This window comes from Macaca fascicularis, chromosome 13 (genome assembly GCF_037993035.2).
Source record: "Macaca fascicularis isolate 582-1 chromosome 13, T2T-MFA8v1.1".
Classification (NCBI taxonomy): domain Eukaryota; kingdom Metazoa; phylum Chordata; class Mammalia; order Primates; family Cercopithecidae; genus Macaca; species Macaca fascicularis.
Window position 1 is genome coordinate 75,368,492 of NC_088387.1, and position 25,796 is coordinate 75,394,287.

Here is a 25,796-nt window from a genome sequence, read left to right on the forward strand (position 1 = left end):
TGTCTTTTAGAACTATATACCAAACGACTTTTTCCTTTTTTTAAATATTCAGTAATTTTATTAGAATATATCTTGGTTCATCACTCTAAGTCAATTCTCACGTACATGGTGTGCTCTGTCTACACACAGTTTTAGATAGATAGATAGATGATAGATAGATATCTTTTTAATTTCAAGAAAGTTTCTTGAATATTCCTTTTAAAAATATTTGTTCTGTTCTCATGCTTTGAGTTTCTTCTTCAGGGACTCCTATTATTGTATGTTGTGTCTTCTTTGCCTACCATGATACTTGTCACTTTCTCTTGGAACTTTTTACTTCTTTCTTCATTTCATATGGATTTTAAAGATTTTCCTCCTTTTTACCTTATATATATTTTAAAGTATTATTTGTTGTATTTATTTGCTCTTTTGTTCCTTCTTATTTAGTAGTATTTTTGAAATAAATTTTTCTTTTACTTCTAAGTCTTTCCTGAGTTCTGACTCCTCATTTCTGAACTTTTCTAATTTTGATTTGTGTTATCCTTTCATGTGTTATATAACTTTCCTAGTGTCTTTCATTTCATTTTGAAATGGTAGGTTACAGTTTTGATCTTATTTAATACTTTAGGACTTGCCTTATTAAGTTCCTTATTCTCTTTTTTTGTATGGGATTTAACCTGGATCCTTTTCTGTTGTTCATTTCTATGTAAAATTAGTTTTCCTAAATTTTTATCAGGGGCATGTTTAGTTAAAAGACATGGATCAGGATGGGTGCAGTGTCTTACCTGTAATCCCAGCACTTTGGGAGTCCAAGGCAGGAAAATCAAATCACTTGAATCCAGAAGTTTGAGACCAACCTGGGCAACATAGTGAGATCCCATCTCTTAAAAAAAAAGTCATGGCTCAGAAGTTAGAAAAGCTAACTTCACAGAGGTCCCTGTTTTGTAACCTTTGTGAGGTGTACAAAAACACAGTGGCCAGCTTTCTGAGACATCTGGCTGTGTTCTTCTCCCCTTTCTTAATTAGAAATGTATCCTCCTTTGTCTCTATTATCCTAATCCAATTTTTGGTTCTATTCCAAAAGTAGAACCACAATTTTGGTTCTACTCTCAAAAGTTACTCCTCAATGTGGGGCCCTGCCCTGGAAAGATGCTCTGGCTTTTCAGTCTCAAGAGTTCATAAGGGTTACATTACTTCAACCCCCTTCAGTTCTTCTCACTGTGGATTCTGTGCACTCATCCACTATTGAAAAGGGTGAAATTCCTCCAGATTCAGCCGCTGTTATTACACTGGCCCATTGTGCCTTCCAATTAATACCTTTCATATTCATAGCTTTCCTGCTCCCAGATCTTTTAGATACACTATTCCTTCCCTCTGCTTCTTCCTGCATGGGTGTTAACAGCATGCAGGTCTTGTGGCCATCCCCTATTGCTAGTGTTTTGAAGTTTATGGAGATACTCTGTCACCTAGCTTTATCATATATATTTCCAAGAGTTTTGGGCTTTGCTATTTAGTTACTCTTTTTGTAAAGGGATCTGGGGAAATTTACCTTGATGTTTCCTCCTCTGCCATCTTCCAAGAATCCTCTCCTGATTTAAAAATTTGATAGGTATTACCAAACTTCTTAGAGGATGATATGCTTCTTGTGGACATTTGCTTTAAATTAATAAAGGTTTCCTATTCCTAAACAGCAAAAGGAAAACTATGAACATTCCAGGAAGAAGCCATATGTCCTATGCCTTCTCATTCTGAACCCAAAGTCTGTGAATAGTATCAAAGAGCTTTGCAAAAAGGGGTTGGTAGGATTGTAAATTCTGTGGAATCTTTACAGAATCCTTTTGGGCTGCTCTGAGATGATTAATGCAGCTAGAGGACAGGGAAACATGCTGACTTCCAGAGTCCCAGTCAGAGGAAAATGTATATAAATCCTTCCATGAGCCATCATATCTATGAAACAGAAATTGCAAATCTCCGCAGGGTCAAGTTTGTATCTAAATACATTGAAGGAGTTTATTTGGGAATCTCTCAAACCACAGGTCACATGTCAGTGTTTCTTCAGCTTTCTTCAAAAATTAAGTCAGCTGAGAAGGACAGTTGGTTTTTATTATATTCTATTCCAACAGGCTTTTCATTAACAACAAGCAGCTTCTGACAGGGACTTTTAGTTATGTTCTCAAAAAAGCTAGCTTTTTTGAACCTCACATGTAGTTTATGCCTATACTGTAAAAATGATTCCAAGGCCTCTAAAATTAGGAACTGACAGTATTGTCTAGTCAACTAGTGCAGATATTTAAGTTACAAAAAGAAAATATTCTGTATGTGACTTATCTTTCCAGACTGATATGTGGATGGGTTCTTAGTTGTTGACAAATTATATATTTTAGAATATTAGATTTAACAATCTTCTTCCTTATGCTTGGGTCAACATTATTCCTGTGAATTTCATGTTTAGTTCAAATTCACTGAAATATAATTCCACCTACTTACTTAGTGGCCTGATTACCTAGAGGTGAGGATCCCATCTACATCTTGGTGCAGCCGTGTGGCATTGAACCTGCTACTGGAAAATTCAGGAAGAAAACTCAGTAGAGGCTTTCTTTGGGGAGTTCTAGGTCAATGATGGTTCTGTAGACTAGGCTAAAAGTACTTAGAGTGGACCAGTTTAATAAAAGGTTTAAGACCCCTGGAGTCCCGTTACTATCAAGTTTCATGTGCTTTTTTTAAGCTTCTCCAGTGAATGGGTACAACAGCGAATGAAACCTTTTTGAGGACACGCCAGTGAAACATTAAAAAGCATTAATTTCTAGGACTCATTAATTTATTTAAATGTATATTGCTCCCATATTTGCAGGAATTCTACAGAACACTAGCTCACAGACCATCTATATGGTACCAAAGGACTATTACCTCCTAAAAAGGGAAAACCCTAACACTCCATCCCATTCTTCACCAGGCCACCACATGATTGCCATCCATTCATCCAAAACATTCACAGGGCTTACTGAACTTCCACCAGATATCTGCATTAAAAAGTACAACCTACAAGACAGTGGGATATTTTTCACGTAGTCATCAGAATAAAGACCAATCGAGTATTTAATATATATTTCTTGCACCCAAGGCACCATCCTAAATCATATCCAATGTTGTACAGTCTAGTTTTAAAGCAGTTAATTGTTACCTAAATATGCTTTTACAATTGGCATTCATAAAATATGAAATGTCAAGAGGTTTTTGTTTGTTTGTTTGTTTTGTTTTTTGAGACAGAGTCTCTCTCTGTCACCCAGGCTGGAGTGCGGTGGCACAATCTCGGTTCACTGCAACCTCCGTTTCCCGGGTTCAAGTGATTCTCCTGCCTCAGCCTCCCGAGTAGTTGGGATTACAGGGGCCCACCACCATGCCAGGCTAATTTTTGTATTTTTAGTAGAGACAGGGTTTCACCATGTTGGCTAGGCTGGTCTCAAACTCCTGACCTCAAGTAATCCGTCCGCCTCAGCCTCCCAAAGTGCTGGGATTACAGGCATGAGCCACCACGCCCAGCTAAACACTATATTTTTAAGTTCCATGCATAGAAGATACTGTTGATTACTAAAAATTTATTTGGCTTAAGAGACCTATTCACTCCTCATTGCATTAGCTATGCATTAGCTGGAGAATAAGCAGTCTTTTCTTTTTGTTATGCTTTTAACATACACCATGCCAAAAAAAAGAAAAAGAAAGATTAGAAAGAACCCCTACAGGCCAGAAGAGAAAACGGAGTTTAGGGAGGGAGTAGAAATAGGTTAAACAGAAAATAAGGGGTATATAGGGAATAAGGAGGTTTTTTGTTTGGTGTCTTGCAGGAAGAAAGGAGGGATATATTATGTTTTGTTCTGTTTTGCTTGTTTGTTTTAAGTACATAAATGAGTGCTTAAGTGTACACAGAAAACCAAAATCAGGGAAGAGAATGCAACAGCAGACAAGGAGTTTTAAAGGAATGTGCTAAACAGGTATCCGTTACATTAGGGTTATTTTGTTTGTTTGTTTGTTTGTTTGTTTTTGCAGTAAAAAAGTTCATATAGCAAAAACGTGTCTGGATCAGAAACATGAATTAATGATAAATGATTGTATGACATACTGACCTATGTATTATTAAGGAATCATGGAGACATCAACCTAAATATATACAGAATCACACCGTCTACATTTGTGTGTTTATTGCCTACTCTTTTGTCAACCACACACATCAATAAAAACATGAAGAGCTAGAAAATTTTCAGGATGACCTCAGAAATGACTTAAGGACTGATGGCTTACTGCAGGGGATAAAGCATTTTGGAAGGAAGACCGAATAGGAACTTGATTACATTTCATGAAAATATGAAGTTTATATACTGTGTAATCAGGAATGGTTCACCAGATTCTGCAGCACTGAAACTGAAGGGGAGAAGGAGCGCTTGCGTGTTGAAAGAAGTAATTTTAGAACATACAGAAGGAAATTCTACTCTACTCTTTGAGTTATACATTCATCATGCCAAGCAGTACTAGAGACATGAAGAGAATACATGCTGAAGGGATTCAGATAACCGCATGGATAAAGTACTCACAATGAGTTGTTAAAGGGAGACAGAGCTGTTTAGGATATGTCTATACTTTTGTAAAGATGATGTACTGAAGATGATTTTTGTTCTTCCACAAAGACATTTCTTAGCTTGTCTAACACAGTAGTCTTCTTAATGAACTGAGTGTCACAGTACCCAGGACGATGCCTGGCAGGAAGTAGGCTACAGGTCTTTGCTTGATTTGTTGAATCCCTTTTGGACTTCAGAGAGATATCACCTTCAGAAGACTGATGTTGTTGACCTAATATGCTAATATTTAATTTGGATGAGGAAGTTATTTGAGCAATGCATATAATTGTCATTAATAAATAAACAAATGGGATGAATTACTATTAGCAATGGGATATTAATGCATAGGATGCCAGACTGGGTTCAGACTCCTGAGTTTCTCTGTGGCTTCTGCTACTGCCCAGGGAATGGTTCATTCCCTTTGAAGTAAATGGATATAGATAAGCAAAGCTAGACCAAGACAGACAGCTGTCTGTGTAGGCCAATTTAGTATTGCTTCAAGCTCATATTCTTTAAATATGTGCTTTATGTGCTTATTATTTATTTAAAGACAGCCTGATAAGCACATAGAAAAGAGGATAGGATAGACCTCTTCTCCACTGGCTTGAACAATTCAGTTCTGACTAAAACTTGTACCTTCTGCTCAGCAGAATGTGACAATAGCAGTAACCAACACCCCCAGCCCTCTGTGAAGGCAGGTAGGTGAAGGGAATGTCTGTTGTTACTTGAGCAGGCCCTTGGAAGTTTCAGCGTTCCATTGCCACCCCAAACAACTTCCTGAGAGGCTCCTAGAAAGCATATTATCTGTTTTATTACATGTCAGTATACAGATCGATTCAGTATACTGTTTCCATTTTCAGTATATGTTTCATTTACAGAATGGTGTCTGGAGTTCCACCTTTAGTTCAGCTCTTCAGCTAAAACAAAAAGAAGAGTAAGAACGATTATCCAGTAAATTTGAGAATTTTACTTAAATTGTTTGCAGTGGCCACAGATGATCAGTATATTGGGACTCTGTGAGGGTAGAGATTTGTGTTATTTCTGTATTCACATCATCTAGGCCAGTGACCGAAAACGCTTAGTCAATGCTTATGGAAATAATGAATGGATGACTGATGGAAGACACAATACCAGGTCACTCCCTCATTCTCCTCTTCATTTGGTCCATGGAGACACCCCAATGACCACTATACTTTATTCTTACACTACACATGGTGAGAACTAATACAAGTTTATGAAAGAAGGAGGCCTTCTTGGGAGGGGCTACTCATTTAATGCTAGCCAACAACAGCACATGAAGTTCAGTTTTCAAGCTCAGCCATTTAAACTATTTTATTCTGTCCAAACAGTTCAATATGCATTGGGTTAGACTGCACCATATGAAACAGTCTATTTTCAACTGTGATTGGCCCACAAAGAGGCAAATCATAGTAGAAACTGCATTGCTTTCAGAATGACTTGATAGAAGAAACATGGAGACCAGATTCTGGGGTTCTGAATTCAGCTCTCAACATTGAAAATCACTTTCATTGACTCATTCAATAAATACTTAGCTTATATCATACGCAAGACTGTGAAGAATACTAAGATGTGTGAAATATAGTTGCTGCCTTCTTCAGGCCCACAGTTTATTTGGGGAGATAAAATTCACCAACAAAACACTATAATCCAAGGCAGAGTACGATGGCACCAAAGTTGCCCATTTTTTTTTTTTTTTAATTAACTGCATTTCGAGCAAGAGAAATTACTTCCTGCTGTAATAATCAGGAAGGCAATATAGAAGACAGGACAGTTGAGCTTGGGATTAAAGGATGATTAAGTTTCATTAAGCAGAGAGTTGGGGGAGGGTGGTTCAAGCCAGCGACAGGGCAGGAGCCAGGGTGCAGAGGCTGGAAGCACAGTGCTATTTCGGTTTGGCTGGACAGATGGTTTGCGTGGGCGGACTGTGAGAGATAAGACAAGAAGCCTGTTTCTTCCATGCCATGTAGTAGGCACGTTTTCATTTGAGTTGGTACACTGAATAAATGAAATAAGAAAGATCAGTAGAAAGAATCCCAGAATGGAAATCAGGAGACCAGATGTCAGCTTTGTCACCAATTCTCTGGGCTTCTTCAGACAAGTCACTATGGGGCTGCATGGTTCTCGTTTGTCAAATGCAGGTAATTTGACTAATCTCTACATGGTCCAAAGAGGTACAAGGACAAATGAACCATGATAAGGAAAACTCTCTGAAAAGGAAAACTGGTGTGCCATTTCCCCTCACACGAGTTGTTACGGATTAAAGTTAAGTTAGACATTCTTGGTAACAACAAACATATGCACCTTCTTCCTAGAGCATTGTTGCATGGTAATCCACTTCGTCAGTAACAGGCGCTTGTGATCACCTGAGTCAACCAAGAATACAACAAAGTCTCACAGATGGAGGCATGGACAGAGACAGTGTGGAAATAGCTGCTCAATGTCAAATGAAAGGCCCATCATGGTACCCGGGGGAGAAGCCAGGGGAGGAAGCCTCCTGGAAGTAGGAGACTGGATGGAAGAATTCCTTGAGCCCCAGGCATGTTATTAGACAGCAGAAACCTCCTGGTGTCCTTCCAGTCTACCCTTGCTCCAGCAGCTCATAATCCAGGCACAGGTTGCCGATGCAAGGCAGGAAGAAGTGCTGTTTTCTTTACCAGTAACCTATCTGGAACTCATCTACAGTGCCAGCCAGCCATCGGGGCAGCATGGGTGTGCCTCCATCACAGATTCTTGGGTGAGTCTTGCCCTTTTTAGCCAATTTTCCTCAGCTCTTAGGTCCCGGGATGGATCCTACCAGAACAGCCCTGCATTTCCAAAACAGGATTTGTTTTGACAGATTCTCCCCTGTGGACTCCAGTCCGGTCAGATGCCTGCTAAGACATTTCCTATGCAGGTCCCAGGGACTGTGGCTTCTTTTGGTGTTTACATTCTGTGGATTTGAGAAGGCTACCAGGTAGACTGACCCATCTGTGTGGCACTGCCACCAAAGCCACAGAGAGGAGCAGCCATTTTCTGAGGAATTGTCCTTGACACTCCTGATCAGTCACTGCCATCTGTCTGATCAGTGACTGGATGAGCTCATTTTCCCCGGTGCAGTGAGTTGTCCTAGAAAATCCAGGCCAAACCCCTAGGAGGCAGAGCCTCAGGGACTCCAGTTTCTGCACAGAGTAGCTCCCCAGGCATCTGCTTTCTAAGTTTGGAGTTTCCATCTTACCTAGAGCTCACAGGCAGTTTCAGGAAAAGAAATGAAGACTGGGTGGCCATGGAATTTGGAACTGGGCAGAGATGTGGGGCCTCGCTCCACACCGTATGCGTCTGCTTCTTCTGTTCTCTGGGCAAGGTGGTTGGGGCCAATCTCAGGTGTCTCTGATTGGGAGATCCCCATGCTCCTTCATTCAACCTGGGTCACATCGTGGAGAAGCAGGAGTCGCAATGGGAGAAGTCCAACCACAGTGGGAAAGTACTAATATCGTGCAGAAGGGCAATGCTGCCACTTACCAGGTATCAGTACGATGAGAACAACCAATGTTGCTGCATACAGAGACTTAGAGCAAAGCAGCACTTGTCTGGACCCCTTGGGAAAGTTTCTCTTAAAATTCAAGTGAGCAAGAAACATCCAGTCCAGGAAAATTCTCCACCACGTAAGTTTCCTGGTCTGGAATAGAATACCAAAAACTCTCCTTTATATCTGGAAGTAAAAAATACCTGTCATTTCCTTGTGTGCCTGTCACAACATAATTTCAGGAAGAGTGGTTGGTGCTCATGGCGTGCTTCTGCTACCACGAGGTGGATGAGTTTCAGAAGAGTATCGTTTATGGCATTTGAGAGTCTTTCAGTGTTCTATTATCGTAAAAGGAGATAAAGGTTAGGACAGAGTTATAACTCCAAGTCGACATGAGCCCGACGTTGAGCTATTAACAGGGCTGGCATTTCACAGCAGAGCTGCCATGAGCGTGATCAACATTAATTAATAATACCTTGGCATACTGCAGGGAATTGTTTGGCAGCTCAGAAAAGCCCTTGTCAAGACAGGCAAAGGTCTAAGCCTTAAGGCTGTAGATCTGCATGCTGAACCATCCAGGAGAACCAGGGTCGAATTAGGTCTCTGAGTGATAGGGAGAACGATGCTCTTGTGACTCCTGAGGACACAGTGAGATTGGGCGGTTGGGAATGTGTGGATATGCTGCATAAGGATGTATCACCACGTGTTTGCAGTCTATAGACTTATATATGTGATTATTCATGGCTTGTTTTCATACAATGATATATAGTTACAGTAGATATTTGTGTATTGGGTGTTATTATTTTCTGCCAATGTACACTAGGCAAAAGTTTTTCTATTCCTCAATCAAGGCACACTTGGAGAATTGACTGGATGTGTCAGGTTTTCATTTTCTGACACATACTTTCTAGATATGTGTCTGCATAGCTTCACTGAAGTACAATTCTAACAGCCACAGAATTGAAATTGGAATGGCTGGGCAAGATCTGTACCTGGGCTTCCTTTGTGTATGACTATTGGATTGGAAATGGTTTTCTCTTTCAGCAACCTTTTTCCTTCCAAATAACCCCAACCTATTCTGTTCACTCCTTCACTGTGTCCGCTCCATATTTTTAGACTCCTTTCCCTTGGAACTGTCTAGCACATGGTGCTCCATGACTATTCTTTTCTGGTAAGCCAAAAGCTCGCCAGCACTAGGACCTACCTATGCCTCATAAGTTGGGATTTCCTAAGAGCAGAACTTTCCCTTTTGACCATGGGTACTCTTGGGGTAGAGGCTCCTGCCTCTCGCCTCCCCTCAGGTCCTTCGGAGAAGGGGCTGCGGTTGGCTGACTCAGTTCAGGTTACCATTCAGTCACGTGGTTGCAAGGGACCTGCAGGCTAATAGACCTGTCTTCACAATAAAGAATTCTGTCATGGCCAGAGCAGGTTCACAGACCGTGGAATTTTCAAGTGACTCAGTGGGTCTGTTCCTTCTCCCCTCTCTCTCTCTCATATACTCTCTCTGTCCCTTCTCTCTGTCTCATGCTTATTTGCTGTAACTTAGCCTGAAATCCTTGGATATAAGAGACAATCTTCCACATCTGACTTGTACATTTTGCGTAAGCTAAAATAAAACAAAACCAAACAGTAAAATATATTGCAGATCCCTGGCATTGCCCTGGAGTCCCTGTAGCGGGTGGCATCATTGCCAGCTGGTGAACTGGGGAGGTGGGGAGTGGGGTGATGATCAGATGCCTGTTAGTTTTGGAGGCCCTTCTCTGATTCTCTGAGCTCCACTATATCATATAGCCCAAAATTATTTGGATCCACTTTGGGGCAACCTATTGGCCTAGAATGTCCCCCAAGGGCTTTTTTTTTTTTTTTAAAGAAATGAATTGGCTGTATTTAGCAGAGTAGAGTTAGTGTTTTTAAAAGTCTGAAAAATGATATCCAGATGTTCAACACAAAGTTGGGGGGTGGGGGCTTTCCTCCAACTCCAAGCCTGCCACAGTGATCCTTACTTTGGTTCCTCCCATCTGGACAGCTGCCCTGAGCTCTCTGGGGGGCTACCTTGGGAAACTGCCCGGGAGCTCCAACTGGCCCCAAACCCAAAGAAGGAAGGCGGGCCATCTGGAATGCATCGTCCAGATCGGCTCCACGCTGCCCAGGCACCCTGACAGCTTTTTGGGACTGTGCAAAGCTTGGATTTAATCCATCAGGCTCTCTCTCCAGTCGGAGGCCTCCAGACTTCTCTTTGTCTCCTTCCAGAATTTGGATTCCATAGAGGCACAATTAGACCTGCTAGTCACTTCCAAGTTTGGCTTTCTCAGGAAAAGGACCAAGGTGTACTCTGAGAGACACTGTCCAGCAGCCGTTGGGCTGGGAACAAAGGAAGGGGAATGGTTTAGGCGGGAACCTTCTCATCACCTCCTTTTATTCCCACTGCAACATCTCAACCATCCACTTCAGTCCGACGATCGACGCTTATTTGGAGAGGAGAAAGAAAATTTGGCCAGGATACTATGGGGAGCCTTACAAAAAAAATGGCAACCTGGCTTTCCGTGTCATTTCCACATCATGGAAGGCCTGGTTGGGAGAAATAAAGGGATGAAAGTTATGGGAGAGAAAGGGGTTAGGAAGAACTTTAGAACTGTCCTCAAACCAAATTGCAAAAAAGGATTGAGGGTGTCATATTTTAAAATTTAAAAAATTCCTGTAAGCTACTGATGGATTTATTGCAAATTATTTTTTTAGGGCAATAAACACTTTGTTAGCATGTGAAAAGTACTGACTTGTTCCTTTACAAAATCTAAACCCTCTCCCTATCACTTTGTTTCTACTTCTGATTTGTTTCTTCATAGACAAGACAAACGATTATTTCCCCCAAACTTCTGACCAAGGAAGCACAGATTCCAAGGTAGTGGAATCTAAATGAAAGAGTATCTACCAGCTGGGCGTGGTGGCTCACGCCTGTAATCCCAGCACTTTGGGAGGCTGAGGCGGGCGGATCACTTGAAGTCAGAGTTTGAGATCAGCCTGGCCAACATGGTGAAACCCCATCACTACTAAAAATGCAAAAATTACCTGGGCATGGTGGTGGGTGCCTGTAATCCCAGCTACTCGGGAGGCTGAGGCAGGAGAATCGCTTGGACCTGGGAGGCGGAGGTTGCAGTAAGCACTGCACTCCAGCCTGGGCAACAGAGGAAGACTCTGTCTCAAAAAAAAAAAAAAAAAAAAAAAAGAAAGAAAATCGACTGTGTCTCACATCAGGCTAGTTCTCTCAAATGGCTAGTGTGTGCTGACAATAAATTACAGAATTATCCAATACCATCATCTAAGAGTTGCCTTTGAAGTCTCTAGTATGTTTGGCAAACATACTAGAGTAAACTAGGTGTATGTTTCATGCCTCTACTCAAGTCACCCATCTGCCAGTTGCCAGTTGCATTAAGCTCTCCTTGTTTCTTCTTCCAGCCCCATTTCCAGCCACTGCTCACTCCTCCAGGTTCACCACCTAGAACTAATAGAGTGCAACCTAGAACCAAGTTACAATGCTGCTAGCTACACGTAGGTCTCAGTAGAGGTGAGTGGAGCAGGCCACACTTCTATATATGTCCCTGCTCTTTCACTTTGCCCCCTAACCCCTGCCACCACCACAAAAGCTATACAAATGTATCAAGATTTGGAGCAAGAAGGAGGTCATATTGTCCTATAGTGGACACATTAAAATTGAGTGGCGAAAGTCCTATGGCTGTTCCACACAGGGAATTTTTCTGCTTTCCCCATCTATGTTCCAGCCTCCTGCATCACTCAAATTGCTCCCATCTCCTCCAAGATTCTCTGTTGTATTTTCTCCATTACCTCCAGTATCTACCAATTCTTTATGCAGAACAATTGAGCCATCCCTTTGCCTCCTTCCAGATGACCACCTCCCATATCAAAAGAGACCTGCAAACTATTACTATAGACAGGTTAGTGTACTCCTTCCCCATGCTGGAAGAAAATCACTTGAAGCACTTGTCCTCTGTAGGACATCTTTGTGCCGGATCTCACTGGCAGATGAAGGCATGTGGCCAGGGTGAGGTGGGGCTGGGGAACTGATCCAGTGCAGAAGTTGGCCCTGGAAGTGCCAGTGACAGGTAGACAAGCATCTCAAGGTCAATCTCAGCTTTGATTTCATATCAGGTTGAGCCTGAGGTTTCTAATCTGGCAGGCAGAGCACAGCCCAGGGAATTCGAGAGGCAGTCGGAGCTCAGAAAGCCTCTGGGTGGGCAGATACCACATGGGCGGTTGACCTGTGGGCTGCAGGACTCAGCAACCAAATTTGGGTATAGACCAACACTCTAGTTCAGGAATGAGGACCAACAGAAGTAGAGTCTCCCATCATGGGATCATCATTCAGAGTGGAACTCTAGCCTCAGCAGAGGATTTAGGTGCTAGGCAGAATAATGAGCTGAAATGTCCGGCATCAAGGTCAAAGCCTCAGGAGAGCATGGAGAATGTAGAAAGAGCTATATATAACTCAGGGCCAATATGCACACCCAGTAGTCACTGCAAAGGCCTCAGATCTCCAATTCATTTACCAGCAATAACCCTTGGACAGTAACATAGACACCAGGTGCTTAGGCACCTGGCTGTGGGGCATGACCTGATTCTAAGCCCCACTGGTTGGTGGGTGAGTGGGCTGGGCTAGGCTATTTCTGTACTGAGCCAGCAGGGCAGACTCTGTTGGACTGGGGAAGGCAAAGGAAGAAGAAACCATGCAGGGACTGGTAATCTTCAACCATGAAGGATAACATGTTTATTATTAGAATAGCAACTCCCTGGCATCCTGGCCAGGTACCAGCCTGATGTGGTGGAGAAAGCACCAGATTAGGAGTCCGGCAATCCCTGTTCTAGTCTGGCCTTAGCCAATAACCAGTTGTGGGTGCCTGAGCATGCATTTTCATTAACCGTTGGGCTTTTGGGCTTCAGTTTCCTCATTTGTGAAATCAGGAGGTTAGACTAAATCACTGGTTTTCAAAATGTGATCCTCAGACTGGCAGCACTAGTATCACCAGAGAGCACATGGGAAATGCAAATGATCAGGCCCTGCCTTAGACCAACTGAATCAGCAACTCTGCCGGTGGAACCCAGTAACCTGTGCTTTAACATGTCTCCGGGGGTGCTGATCTACAACAAGGTTGCAGACTCAATAGGCTAAATAATTTCTAAGTCATCATCTATTAGGAGAGATGAAATCAACCTCTCTGTTTCTCTATGTCTTCTCTCTCTCTTATCACACACACACACACACACACACACACACACACACACACACGCCACATATAACTTGGCCAGGAAGACAACCCTTCTTCTAAAATCTTGCAGTTAAAAGCCCCACGAGCAGGTCTTGGCTGCTTGTACCAGAGACCCAACCCACAGCTTCTCTCTCCTCAGCCTGTCCTTAAAACCAGAGCCTGCCTCTGCAAGGGCTACATTAGCGTTCTAGTCAGCAGGAGGCAAATTGTACAATAAATTCTTGTCTCTTCTACCTCCTGCCCAATTAGCCAGAGGTAAGATAGGAAGATTTACTTTTTCCCACAAGCAAGGTCACAACCTGAAATCGTAATAGAAGCCAGTTTCCATCCTGGCTCTCCCGAGGCTGTGGCAGCGGATTGGCTGATACACAGATGGCTCTGCCTGGTAGCAGGGATTTAATAGGCAAAGCGATGCAGGGAGGAGAACCGAAAGGGAAGAATAGCTGTGCTAAGCCTGTTGCCTTCTGGTTAAAAAAATTTATAGATCTATTTATAACCTGCCTTGTTCCACAAAGGATTTGAGGCGGCTGCCTTCTTGTTGGGAATTCCTTGATACCAACACTTGGCATCTGATACCATGAACTTCCTGGCCCACAGCAAGAGGCCAAGTCTTCCTCATTCAAGAAACCTCTGTGGAGGAGAGAATGGCTACTCCTCCCAATCTGTTCTAGAATATTCATCTTCCTGCTCATCCCCTTCCTTCTGCCTGCCTCCCCTCAGAGAAGATGTAGTCACCATGATCCTGTCTGGTTTTTGTTTTTAAATGATATAACCTGACTCCTGGCTTTACATTTTTTCCATTCAGGCCAAATAAACAAGATCCGCAAGGAAAATGTTCAAAAGCCCAGTTTGAGGAGTGGTTGTCAAAGGTCTATACATAAAGGGAATTCTTCATCTTTCCTCAGTGATTTATTCCTGATGGGAAATATGCTAACAGATCAATCATCTATTGGATACATACTCTGAGTTGATTTGAGTGGGCAGGGAGCATGGAAATAAGTGAATACATATTAAATGCTTAGAAGAAAGCCCAGCCCAGAGTAAAAGCTCAATAAGTATTATCTTAAATGAATAACAAAACCAAACAACTAAAATAAACCCCAGTAATGAACATGGATTTGTACTGAAACCATCTAAATTCCCTTTGGGAAAAAGCAGGCTGGAGCTATGGATTCAGCTAGGTTTGTCTCTTTGTGATACTCATTGATCCCGGTGAGTCTGAATCCCAACTCTGGCCTCTTTTCCATCTTCACTTATGTTCTTAGCCTAGAGTCATATTTAACAATTAAGTTCTTCCTAGCTTTTTTCCTCTTTCAGAATAAATAATTCCATTTCCTTAATAAACCTCCCAAAGGAGGCTTATGATAAAGGTTTAGTACCTTTGTGATGTCCTTGGGCAACTGGGATAATAGTAAGCAGAGACAGTCACCCATCACGTTTTGACATTGGCTGACCCTACCTACATGGGGTGGCCTTGCCCTGGACTGCAGACGGGCTGTGATCTCTGACACGGCTTTGCATGGTCTGGCCCCTACTCTGCCCCAGCACTGCTGCACCGGCATTACTGAACTGCACGTAGATGCTCATCCCCGCCGTTGCTGTTTACCCTTGACAGTGCCTGCTCAGGCTCTTTTTGGAATCTGATAAACCATTTAAAAATCTTCACAGGGAAGAGTCAAGGGCAAAGAATATACAAGATACTTCTAAAGAAGAAAAAAGGACTTATCCTGACAGATATCAAGACTTATTACTAAGCTATAGAAATGGGAACTGTGGGCCAGGTACGGTGGCTCATGCCTGTAATCCCAGCACTTTAGGAGGCCGAGACAGGTGGATCATGAGGTCAGGAGATCAAGACCATCCTGGCAAACACGGTGAAACCCCATCTCTACTAAAAATACAAAAAATTAGCTGGGCGTGGTGGCGGGCGCCTGTGGTCCCAGCTACTCAGGGGGCTGAGGCAGGAGAATTGCTTGCACACAGGAGGCAGAGGTTGCAGTGAGCCGAGATCATTTCACTGCACTCCAGCCTGGGCGACAGAGCGAGATTCCATCTCAAAAACAAAAAAGAAAAAAAAAAAAAAAAGAAATGGGAACTGTGTTATTGGTGCAGGGACATAATAATACACCAGTGGAATAGAAAAGAGAGCCTAGAAACAGACCCACATGTTTACAAACACGGGGCAGAGGAGGCAGTCAAGATGGGCAAGCGGGGCTGGGCGTGGTGGCTCACACCTGTAATCCCAGCACTTTGTGAGGCTGAGGTGGGGGTGGATCGCTTGAGCCCAGGAGTTCAAGACCAGCCTGGGAAACATGGTGAAACCTGGTCTCTACAAAAAATACAAAAATTAGGTAGGCGTGGCGGTGGGCGCCAGTAGTTCCAGCTTCTTGGGAGGCTGAGGTGAGAGGATCACCTGAGCCTGGGGAGGTTGAGGCTGCAGCGAGCCGTGTTCATGCCACTGCACTCCAGCCTGGGCAACAGGGTGAGACTCAAAAAAAAAAAAAAAAAAAAAAGAAAGAAATAAAAAGAAAGATGGGCAAGGGGGCTGATAGTCTATTCAATGAATGACACTGGAAACTTGGTTTCCATTAATATGAAAAAAAAATGAATCCCTGCTATATACAAAAAAATGAAACTTAAATGTAAAGGGTACAATTTTAAATGTCTTTTAAAAGAAACTACAGAAAAACATTATGAATTCAGCATAGGAAAGAATGTCTCTGATAAGTCACAAAAGACACAAACCAGAAAGAAAATGGTTAATACATTTTCTCCATTAAAATTTTAAATGTATATTCATCACAACTCATTATTAAAATAGTGAAAAGACATGCCACAATCTGGGAAAAAATATTTGCAGTTTATCTAACTGGCAAAGGGTTAGCATCTAGAATACATGAAGGAAACCGATGAATCAATAAGAAGAAATGAAACACTGCAATAGGAAAGTGGACAAAAGACACAAACTGGCATTCACAGAAAAGAAAACCAAATGGGCAAGGAAGAAGGGGAAAGATGCTCAACCTATCAGTAATAAGCAAAATGAAAATCAAATCTACAATGAAATACCTTTTTCATACCTACCAGACAGGCAGACATTTAAAAAGTCCAGCAATAACAAATGCTGGAAAGCATGTGGAGCAACCAGAACTCTCAAATCCTATTGGTATGAAAATACATTGGTATCATTACAGGAAAACAATTTGGCATTTCCTAGTAAGGAGAAAAATAGGCAAACCCTACAATACAGCAATTTTACTCCCAGGTTTGTACCCTAGAGACTCTGTATATATATGTGTATATTATGTATATGTGTATCTAGGTCTTTACCAAAAGATACATACAAGAGTGTTTTGTGACGTGTGTTCAAAATAACTAACCCAAATATCCATCTCCACCACTAAACAAACTTGTAAATTTGTGTATGTTCATCCAGTGCAATACCATATGGCAGTAAAAATGAACAATAACTGCACGCATCAGTATGGGTGAATCTCACAAATATTGACAAAGGCCAAGAAAAAGAAAAACATACTGTGTTCCTTCACTTAAAGATCAAAACCTGACTGAACTAAAATATTATTTATGGACACAGTATATTGTTATATTATTATACGTTTAACTAATACATATACTATAACAATATGTTGCATAACATATATATGTTAGTGTCTTGGCAAGAAAGAGATAGCACATGCGAAATGGGTGACTAAAGAGAATGTGTTAGAGGGAACTACAAAAATATGAGTTGGGTTAGGGTATACATTCCTAATAAGGTCAGTATCACCCTCGACGGGTGAAAATTGCTTCTTGGTGAGCGAAAGATAGTATTCTTGTCATATATAAAACACAAAGATATCTACAGTACATAAATAGATCAACAGTATATGTGTGGTATTAAAATTTCATGGCAGGGAGATGACTGGGGGAAAAAGTCTGAAAAGGGTATTTAGGGGAGTCATGATTTTTAAAAATGATTAAGAAACACTAGGGTTGGGAAACCAACAGGGAATGGTTCAGCACCCTAAGGCTGGCAGAGCAGTCAGGAAGCTTTACCATCACTAGACCTGAAGTAGCCGGGAAGGGCAGGGAAGGGGCTGCAGGGTAGAGAGGGCTACCTGCCAGAGCCAAGAGTGACCTTGGTAGATGAACGCAACCAATTCACGGTGGGTGCCCCGGCAGAAAGGGAGCAGGGGAGCAGATACCCTGGCCTCATTCTCATCCTCTGCCTTCCTGTCAGTGTTTCACTTTGGCCAAACCCACCAGGAAGCCAAGCATCAAGGGAGCTCCCTGGTGCAGTCCAGATGGGCCAGCCTCACGGGACACACGGCAGTACGGAGAAGCCCGGAGATGGATCTGGAGGGGCAAATGGAAATTACACAGCAGACGTATGCGGCAACATTGTAAAGGGTAAAGGAGTCATCAGCGGACATTTCAGCATCGCGGTCACCTCTAAAGGGTTTCGATGGCAGTGGTAATATTCTATGCCTTAAATTGGGTGGTGGGGTCACAAGTGCTTATTTTATTATTCTTTAGCAAGACATATATTATTTACACTTATTTGCAGATATAATTCATTTCATAGAATATTTTTAGCAAGTTAATATGGTAGTAACTAGGTAGGCGAGGTAAAATGAAACGAGCATTCACTAGGCCTGGAGACAAAAGGTGGATGGAATCTAGGCTTTACTGCTAAGTAGCTCAGATTAAGCAAATAAATAATCTCTGATGAACCCTGTCAGAGGCTGGGGAACCACTGTCCCTAGCCCCATCTGAAGTTAAGTACTGTTGCATCAGCAGCCTTTTGGGGGCCTAATCCTCAACTGAAAGTCAAGAGATAGTACTCTTCTCACATGGTTGCTATGATTAAATTATATACAGGATATGAAATCATGTGCTACACTAACTGGTGTCTACTAATGTATTTTTGCCTCTTCTCTACCCTACCTATGTCCTGTTGTGTATTTCTTTGCAAGTTCCTGTGCTCTGGCCAATCCAATCTCCCTGACCCCCGACCCTGTCCCACTTGGTGCTGTATCCAGACAGAAGTCCATGCCCCGAGTCCTTCCCCAGCCTGGTCCTCTCATATGTCCATCAGCCTGGCTCAGGCCCCATACATGCTCTCATTGAATGCAGCTGGGGCCGGGCACAGTGGCTCATGCCGGTAATCCCAGCACTTTGGGAGGCCGAAGGTGGTTGGATCACCTGAGGTCAGGAGTTTGAGACTAGCCTGGCCAACATGGTGAAACCTGGTCTCCATTAAAAATACAACAATTAGCCGGGCATAGTGGTGCATGCCTATAATCCCAGCTACTGGGGAGGCTGAGGCAGAATTGCTTGAACCTGGGAGGCGGAGGTTGCAGCGAGCTGAGATCGCACCATTGCACTCCAGCCTGAGTGACAAGAGCGAAACTCTGTCTAAAAACAAAAACAAAAACAAAAAGCAATTGGGACTGTTGTTGGCCAGTTAATAGAAAAAAGTAGTTAGAACAGGATAATCACTAACACAATGAAACACACCAGCCTTCAACATCTTATTTTAACTTAAAATGTACTTAAAATGTGCTTCTTTGCCACTGTTTTGATGAAAGACCCAGGTATTTTATTTGAGTATGAGCTTGTCATCATCTTTCTTGCATCATTCCAGTTTCTGTAAGTTGGAGCAAGAACATAGTCAAGTGTTCTTGTCAAGTCTGTGACCCTGAGAAGCGCAAGAACTTGGAACAGACCTGGTACCAGAAGGACTCTGTATTCCTAAGCACAGTGCTAACTGGAGTAGTGTCCTATAAATTTAGTTGAATTGTACAGAGCTTCTTGGATGGAGGCCGGAAGAGGATTGGGACAAGAACAAAATAGAAGAAGCTGTAAGATGTGGTGAGTGCCAAAGGAAACTTGTCATAAATGATAACACTGCCTCTGGTGGTCAATCTCTAGATCAATTACTGGCCATAGTTTCACAGGTACCAAAGCCCTTGCACCCTGGGAGATCCTTGTCCATGTGGGGGAAATAAGATTATATTTATTAAAAACAATATAATCTACAGCAGCCAGGTGCACACCTTGAAATTCCTCTCATATTCAGTTGCTGAATCTTCTTTTCAAGTGTGTGTATAGGGGCTGGGGTTTGAGACGCTGGGGAGAAGAGAAAGACAAAGATGGTGAGTGGGGCAGGTTTCACTTTCCCTCCTGAACTCAGCTTCCTTGGCATCTCCGTGCCATTCTTTGTCCACTCTTTGCTCCTGGGTCAGAATTCAGTTCTCAGCAATTTACAAAAGTCTTGACGTGGCCCTGGAATGCTGGCAAGCTCCAGTGGAATCAGAGTCCTGAGCACAGTTTCCTAGGGCTGTTGAGGCTTCTTGTGAAAGGCTTAGCAAATCCCAAGGAGACAGTCAGTATACACACGTGCATATACATATGAATGTGTGAACAGGTATGTATGATTCTTTCCCCCACCTAAGCCAGGTGAGTAAAAACTGTAAATTGCAGGGATTAAAGAAATGCCCTTCCAGGTTATGGCCCCAGGAATTTCAAGGTGTGCACCTGGCTGCTGTAGATTATATTGTTTTTAATAAATATAATCTTATTTCCCCCGCATGGACAAGGATCTCCCAGGGTGCAAGGGAGGCCAGGAAAGTCCAGCTTGTCTGGCGGGGATCAGTCCTTCCCATAGTGCAGCCAGCTATGGGGGGCATGCGGGCTGCGTAGGGAAGGACAGCTAGATGGAGGCATGCCGGCTACAGTGGCTGGGGCAGAGGGTGGGTAGAGGTGGTGACATAGAAACCCAGGCCCCTTTAGCACTGTGTTTCTCACCCTCCTGTCCACCCAGAGATCCTGATTTAGGAGAGCTGGAGCACGGCTGTGAAACGGCTGCCTGGCAGGAAAAAGGAAGGGAATTCCTGATGTGCTCCTTATTAGCGCTCCCGGAGTGTTAGTCATTTATTTCTTGTTAGCATGACTTGGGTTCTTTAAAGATTTGGACGGGACATGAAGAAGTCCTTTTTGAGAACAAGGGCAATTAAAGCCTGGGTTAAAAGCTCGTAGGAGCTAGAACCTTCTAGGACAGGCTCCTAACATTAAAGATGTTCAAACTATAGCCCAGAGAGGTTCACTGACTTGCCCCAGGTCACACAGCTCATCGGATGGCATGCTTCATGATTTTTTTTTTTAAAGACTGAAACATTCAGAAAAGTTTCATTTTTACACTAAATGAAGAACAAATTTATAACTGGCTGCTTTGTCGACTACCGTTGGAACTTTGTGCAGTGATTATTGAAAAATTATTATCTTTTTGTAGAGACAGGCTGGTCTCAAACTCCTAGGCTCAAGCAATCCTCCCGCCTTGGCTTCCCAGAGTGCTGGGATTACAGGCGTGAGTCACCGTGCCCAGCCTGTGTAAGTGATTTAGCCTCCATTTCCTTCTCTGTAAAATGGAGTAAATAATACCTCCCAAGATCATTGTGAGGATGCATAAGTTAGCATGTATGAGGCATCTATCTGAAGAACTCCAAGGACCCAATAAATGTTAGGTCTCCTTTCCTTCCCTCAGTATTCATTTTCTCCTCCCTGCCCTTTAAAATCACAATAAACGAAAAATAAGTTCACAGCTGATTTCATAGGCAAGCTCACCTCAGTCCATATTGCAATGCAATGCAAACAGAGATGTCCTAGCCAGTCTGGGTAAATCAGTGGCATAGTGAAAGGGATGGTGAACAGGACGCTGGGAACAAGGGATGGGACTGGATGGGGCAGGGATTGACTGAGGAGAAAAGGTCTCCAAAGGGAAGGTCGGAGGAGACTCTTCCCAGTTATTAAAAAGATGCACTACAGAAGGACAGGCCTCGAGAGAGAGAAAGGGAGATGATAGTGACGGGACCAGAAGAGGAACTACTCAGATGGCATGGGTGGGAGTCCGATTAGGCAAGGAGGCCTGGGACGACTGTAGAAGCCCACAGATCCCAGGAACAAAACAAGCAGTCATTCAACTCCAGTCCCCCAAGGCAGACAGGTGAGCATCAAAGTGTGTGGGCTGCCTGGGGATGAAGTCCAAAGAAAGACACGTCCTTCCTCTGCAGCCACATGAGCTAAGGGAAGGATATGCCTGACCTTCTGCAGCTTTGGCAGAGGGGGCCTTGTCAGTTTCATACACCAGCTACCAAATGAGTGATTCTAAAAACTGTTTTATGTTCATTACACTTCTTATTACAGCTCCTGTGCCAAAGATGCTTGGCAATGGAAAGCAGAGTACTTGATTTGTGTAATAGATATTTTCACATGCAGCGTACAGAAAAAACAAAAACAAAAGTGTCATAAAATGTTTAATCTGGTCTTTTTGTCACAGCAATGGAAAATACAAAGGTTTCATTATCAGGATGTTCCCCTATAGGAGCTGCAGAACCAAACAGAACATGAGTGGAAGAGGGTGTTACTGCTGTGTAAAATTGGACTGAGGGAACCCTGGAGCAGAAACGCAGACCTGAGTGCCCAGTGTGGGTGGCCCACTTTTCAAGCCCAATGAAAGTCTAGCCTTTTCTTGGAGACTTTCCTAGCAAAATCTTAGAGGCACATGATGACTCTAGTGGTGTCTCTCCAGGCCATATCAGCCCTGAGGGGAACCCAGTTTGTGTGGAACAATTCAGTCACCTCTAGCCGCCTGGGTTCCCAGGTGCTCATTTTCTCTCACAGAAACCCCTCCTTACTGTTGGAGGTAAATCTCCTTGTTGGGTTCCACCAGCCACATCCCAGCCACAACCTCAAGACCCAAGAAACCAAGGTTGAAATGCAAGGCACCAAGGCTGCTGCAGCCATCATTTAAATCCTCCACACAGGCCAGGGGCTGCTAGGCACTGGCCCAAGGCAGGGGGTAGCATCCAGACAAGGGGGGGAATGGAATTTGCCAGATAACAGAGGCCAGTGATTTGAGGAAGGCAGAAGGGAGAAATTGAAATGCAAACCAGGTACTGTCCAAAGCAGCCGTGTACCCAAAAGGGCTCAGGAGAGAGAGGGAATCCATCTGGATGCAAAGCAGTACAGTCAAGTAGAATTCCCTGAGCCTGAGAGCACAGTCTCTTTTTAAGAGATGGAAGAGGCCGGGCGCGGTGGCTCACGCCTGTAATCCCAGCACTTTGGGAGGCCGAGGCGGGCGGATCACAAGGTCAGGAGATCGAGACCACAGTGAAACCCCGTCTCTACTAAAAATAAAAAAAATTAGCCGGGCGCGGTGGCGGGCGCCTGTAGTCCCAGCTACTCAGGAGGCTGAGGCAGGAGAATGGCGTGAACCCAGAAGGCGGAGCTTGCAGTGAGCCGAGATCGCGCCACTGCACTCCAGCCTGGGCGACAGAGCGAGACTCCGTCTCAAAAAAAAAAAAAAAAAAAAAAAAAGAGATGGAAGAGGCGGAAAGGGATCATGACTTGGCTGGATGATCACTGTCCACTCAATGCTTACTGCTCTTATCACTTGCCCTGCAGAAGAGTTCTTGTTCTCTCCCTGCTGCTAATTACAACTCTTAATAGGTTTCCAAAGTGCAACTAATACACCCTCTGATGAAAAATGTGGGGTGAGTTCCTAGGACTTTGCCAAGAATCTAGAGCTATTAGTGAGTAGCATTGCTACATCTCTTATCACAGGTATTCCTCTCACCCCACCACAATTCCTCATCCCTGGCCAATCCTCTTTGCTGACAAGGTTCCCAGATTGGGGCTGGAGTGAATGGAATGTCTTGCCTGGAATCAGGGGGGCACAATAAAAAAAATACAGGCCGGGCGCGGTGGCTCAAGCCTGTAATCCCAGCACTTTGGGAGGCCGAGGCGGGCGGATCACGAGGTCAGGAGATCGAGACCATCCTGGCTAACACGGTGAAACCCCGTCTCTACTAAAAATACAAAAAGAAATTAGCCGGGCGTGGTGGCGGGTGCCTGTAGTCCCAGCTACTCCGGAGGCTGAGGCAGGAGAATGGCGTGAACCCGGGAGGCGGAGCTTGCAGTGAGCCGAGATTGCGCCACTGCACTCCAGTCTGGGCGACAGCGTGAGACTCCGTCTCAAAAAAAAAAAAAAAATAAATAAATAAAAAAAAATACAGCAGGCGAAGTGAGTGGACTGAGGTCAGTGAGCCAAAGATGGTCTAAATGGATGAAGTCAGGGAGATCATGTCAACAAACAGTGGTTTCAAGCTGGCAAGCAGGAGGCTGGTCATGGCAGAAATCTGGAACATCAGCTAGAGCTGCGGCCCAGCCCAGGCCTTCTGCAGCAGGAGTCAAGACGGGGCTGCACTGCTGGCCCTCCACAGCTGGCCCAGCCCCGGGTCGTGGTGTGGGCTTTTCCAGACACCTCAGCTCTCCTATCTGGGCTGCTGAGGGCTTCTTCCCAGAGGTGAGGGCTTGCTCATGGTCCCTCTTAGTTCAGGGAATGAAAGCCCGGAGTTTGGAGGCCAACTGTCCATGCTTAAAGTCCTCTTCACCATTTCTCTCCAAAGGCCTACAAAGTGTCTCATGCAAAACAGATTCTTCAGACCTGACCCCCTGTTCCTCAGTTCCTGTGGTATTTTATGTCCCTTGCCCCACCCCAGACTTTTACTACCTTGCACATTTGGCCATTTTCTTAAACTATCAGCTATATTTGGTAATTGTAGCCTATGTATCTTATCACACCAATTACCTAGTGAGTGACTTGGGGTTTGAGTGCTTTAAATGTTTCCGATCCTTTGCTAAGTGCTGTATGTAGACTATCCCATCTAATCTCCATAACAAATCTATGAGGTAGAGGTCATAATTTATTATCCTCATTCTTTATTTCTTTATTTTTTATTTTTGAGACGGAGTCTCGCTGTGTCTCCCAGGCTGGAGTGCAGTGGCGTGATCTCGGCTCACTGCAAGCTCCGCCTCCCGGGTTCATGCCATTCTCCCGCCTCAGCCTCCCGAGTAGCTGAGACTACAGGCGCCCGCCACCACGCCTGGCTAGTTTTTTTTTTTTTGTATTTTTAGTAGAGACGGGGTTTCACCGTGTTAGCCAGGATAGTCTCGATCTCCTGACCTTATCCTCATTCTTTTGAGAAGAACTAGGGACTAGAAATGTCAGCAAACTTGCCTAAAGTTCTGGCTCACTGTGTGAGTTTAGCAAGTTATAGCCACTGTGCGCCCCAGTCTCTTCATCTGTAAAACTGGGTGAATAACAGTGCCTACTTCATAAGATTGCTAGGAGAATTAGATGAACTAGTGCATAAAGTGCTCAGGACAGCACCTGGCCCATTGGTGTTTGTACCTGGTTTGCATTTCCATTTCTCCCTTGGCTGCTGTCTTCCTCAAAACATTGGCATCCATTATCTGGCAAATTCCATTCCCCGCTTTGTCTGGATGCTACACCCTGCCTTGGGCCAGTGACTAGGGGCCCCTGGTCTGTGTGGGGGATTTGGATGATGGCTGCAGCAGCTTTGGTGCCTGGCATTTCAACCCTGGTTTCTTGGGTCTTGGGGTGGTGGCTGGGGTGTGGCAGATAAATAAATGAACATCTAAGAGGCAGAGCTGGATGTAATCTAGGGGGTTTGATTTCAGAGCACAAGTTCCTACCTACTATCTGTGACTTCTTTCCTTGTTGACTGTGTCTTGTTCTGTTTCTTCTGCAAGCTTTGGCAGGGACCTCATCATTTTACAGATGGGAAAACTGAGCTATCATAGACATGATCCGGCTGGGGCCACAAACCTGTTTCTCTTCCTGAGAATTCCATGGTGCTACTTCCTATATTCATATGGACCAGTCACCATTCTGAGCACTTTATACATATTAACTAACAGAGCTTACATGCAGTTTTAGGCACAAAGTGCTGCTATTTATCCCATTTTGCAGATGAGGAAGCTGAAGCACAGAGTGGCCTGATTCTGCAGTCATACTTGTCCTCCGCCTGAGCCCTCCCTCAGAACTGGGGCCAACTAATTCTGCATGCAAGACCTAGAGCAGGTGCTCTGGGTTGGTAGTCTAGGGACTGAGTACCAAGGTACTCGTACTGAGGAATCTGTACCACCCTTTGTCCACCTTTTCTGCATTGGTCTGTGGCCAAGGCCTCAAATTGACCCCAGATTTCAGTAAGTGTTTCGGCCTAACTTCCACGGGTACATCGGATCCTCCCAGTCTGGCTCACTGCCAGGCGACCAACTGTCATAAGTTTGTCATGAGAATGTCCCAGTTTTGAAGCTGAAAGTCCCGTGTTTCAGACAACCTCTAAGTCCTGCAGCTATGTTCTGACCCAGCGATGTTTCGCTCCTTAGCGGTCATTAATCCTTGCAACTTCCTATAGATTTCCAGAGGATAACCTCTCTGCTCCAAATCATTTTAATTTAGCAGCAGCTGCAACACATTTTAAACCACAAGAGTATAAGCAACATTATTAGGGATACTTTCTTTCCTAATGAAAGACA

The 25,796-nt window shown here is 43.8% G+C and overlaps 1 long non-coding RNA gene across 1 annotated transcript; it reads left to right on the forward strand.

The window, feature by feature from the left end:
• The first annotated feature begins 1,792 nt into the window (after nt 1-1,792).
• Nucleotides 1,793-19,916, forward strand: LOC135966834 (uncharacterized). Its single transcript, XR_010580460.2, has 3 exons — nt 1,793-8,251; nt 17,632-17,865; nt 19,039-19,916. It is a non-coding gene; the product is annotated as an uncharacterized lncRNA (long non-coding RNA).
• The last annotated feature ends 5,880 nt before the right edge of the window (nt 19,917-25,796 follow it).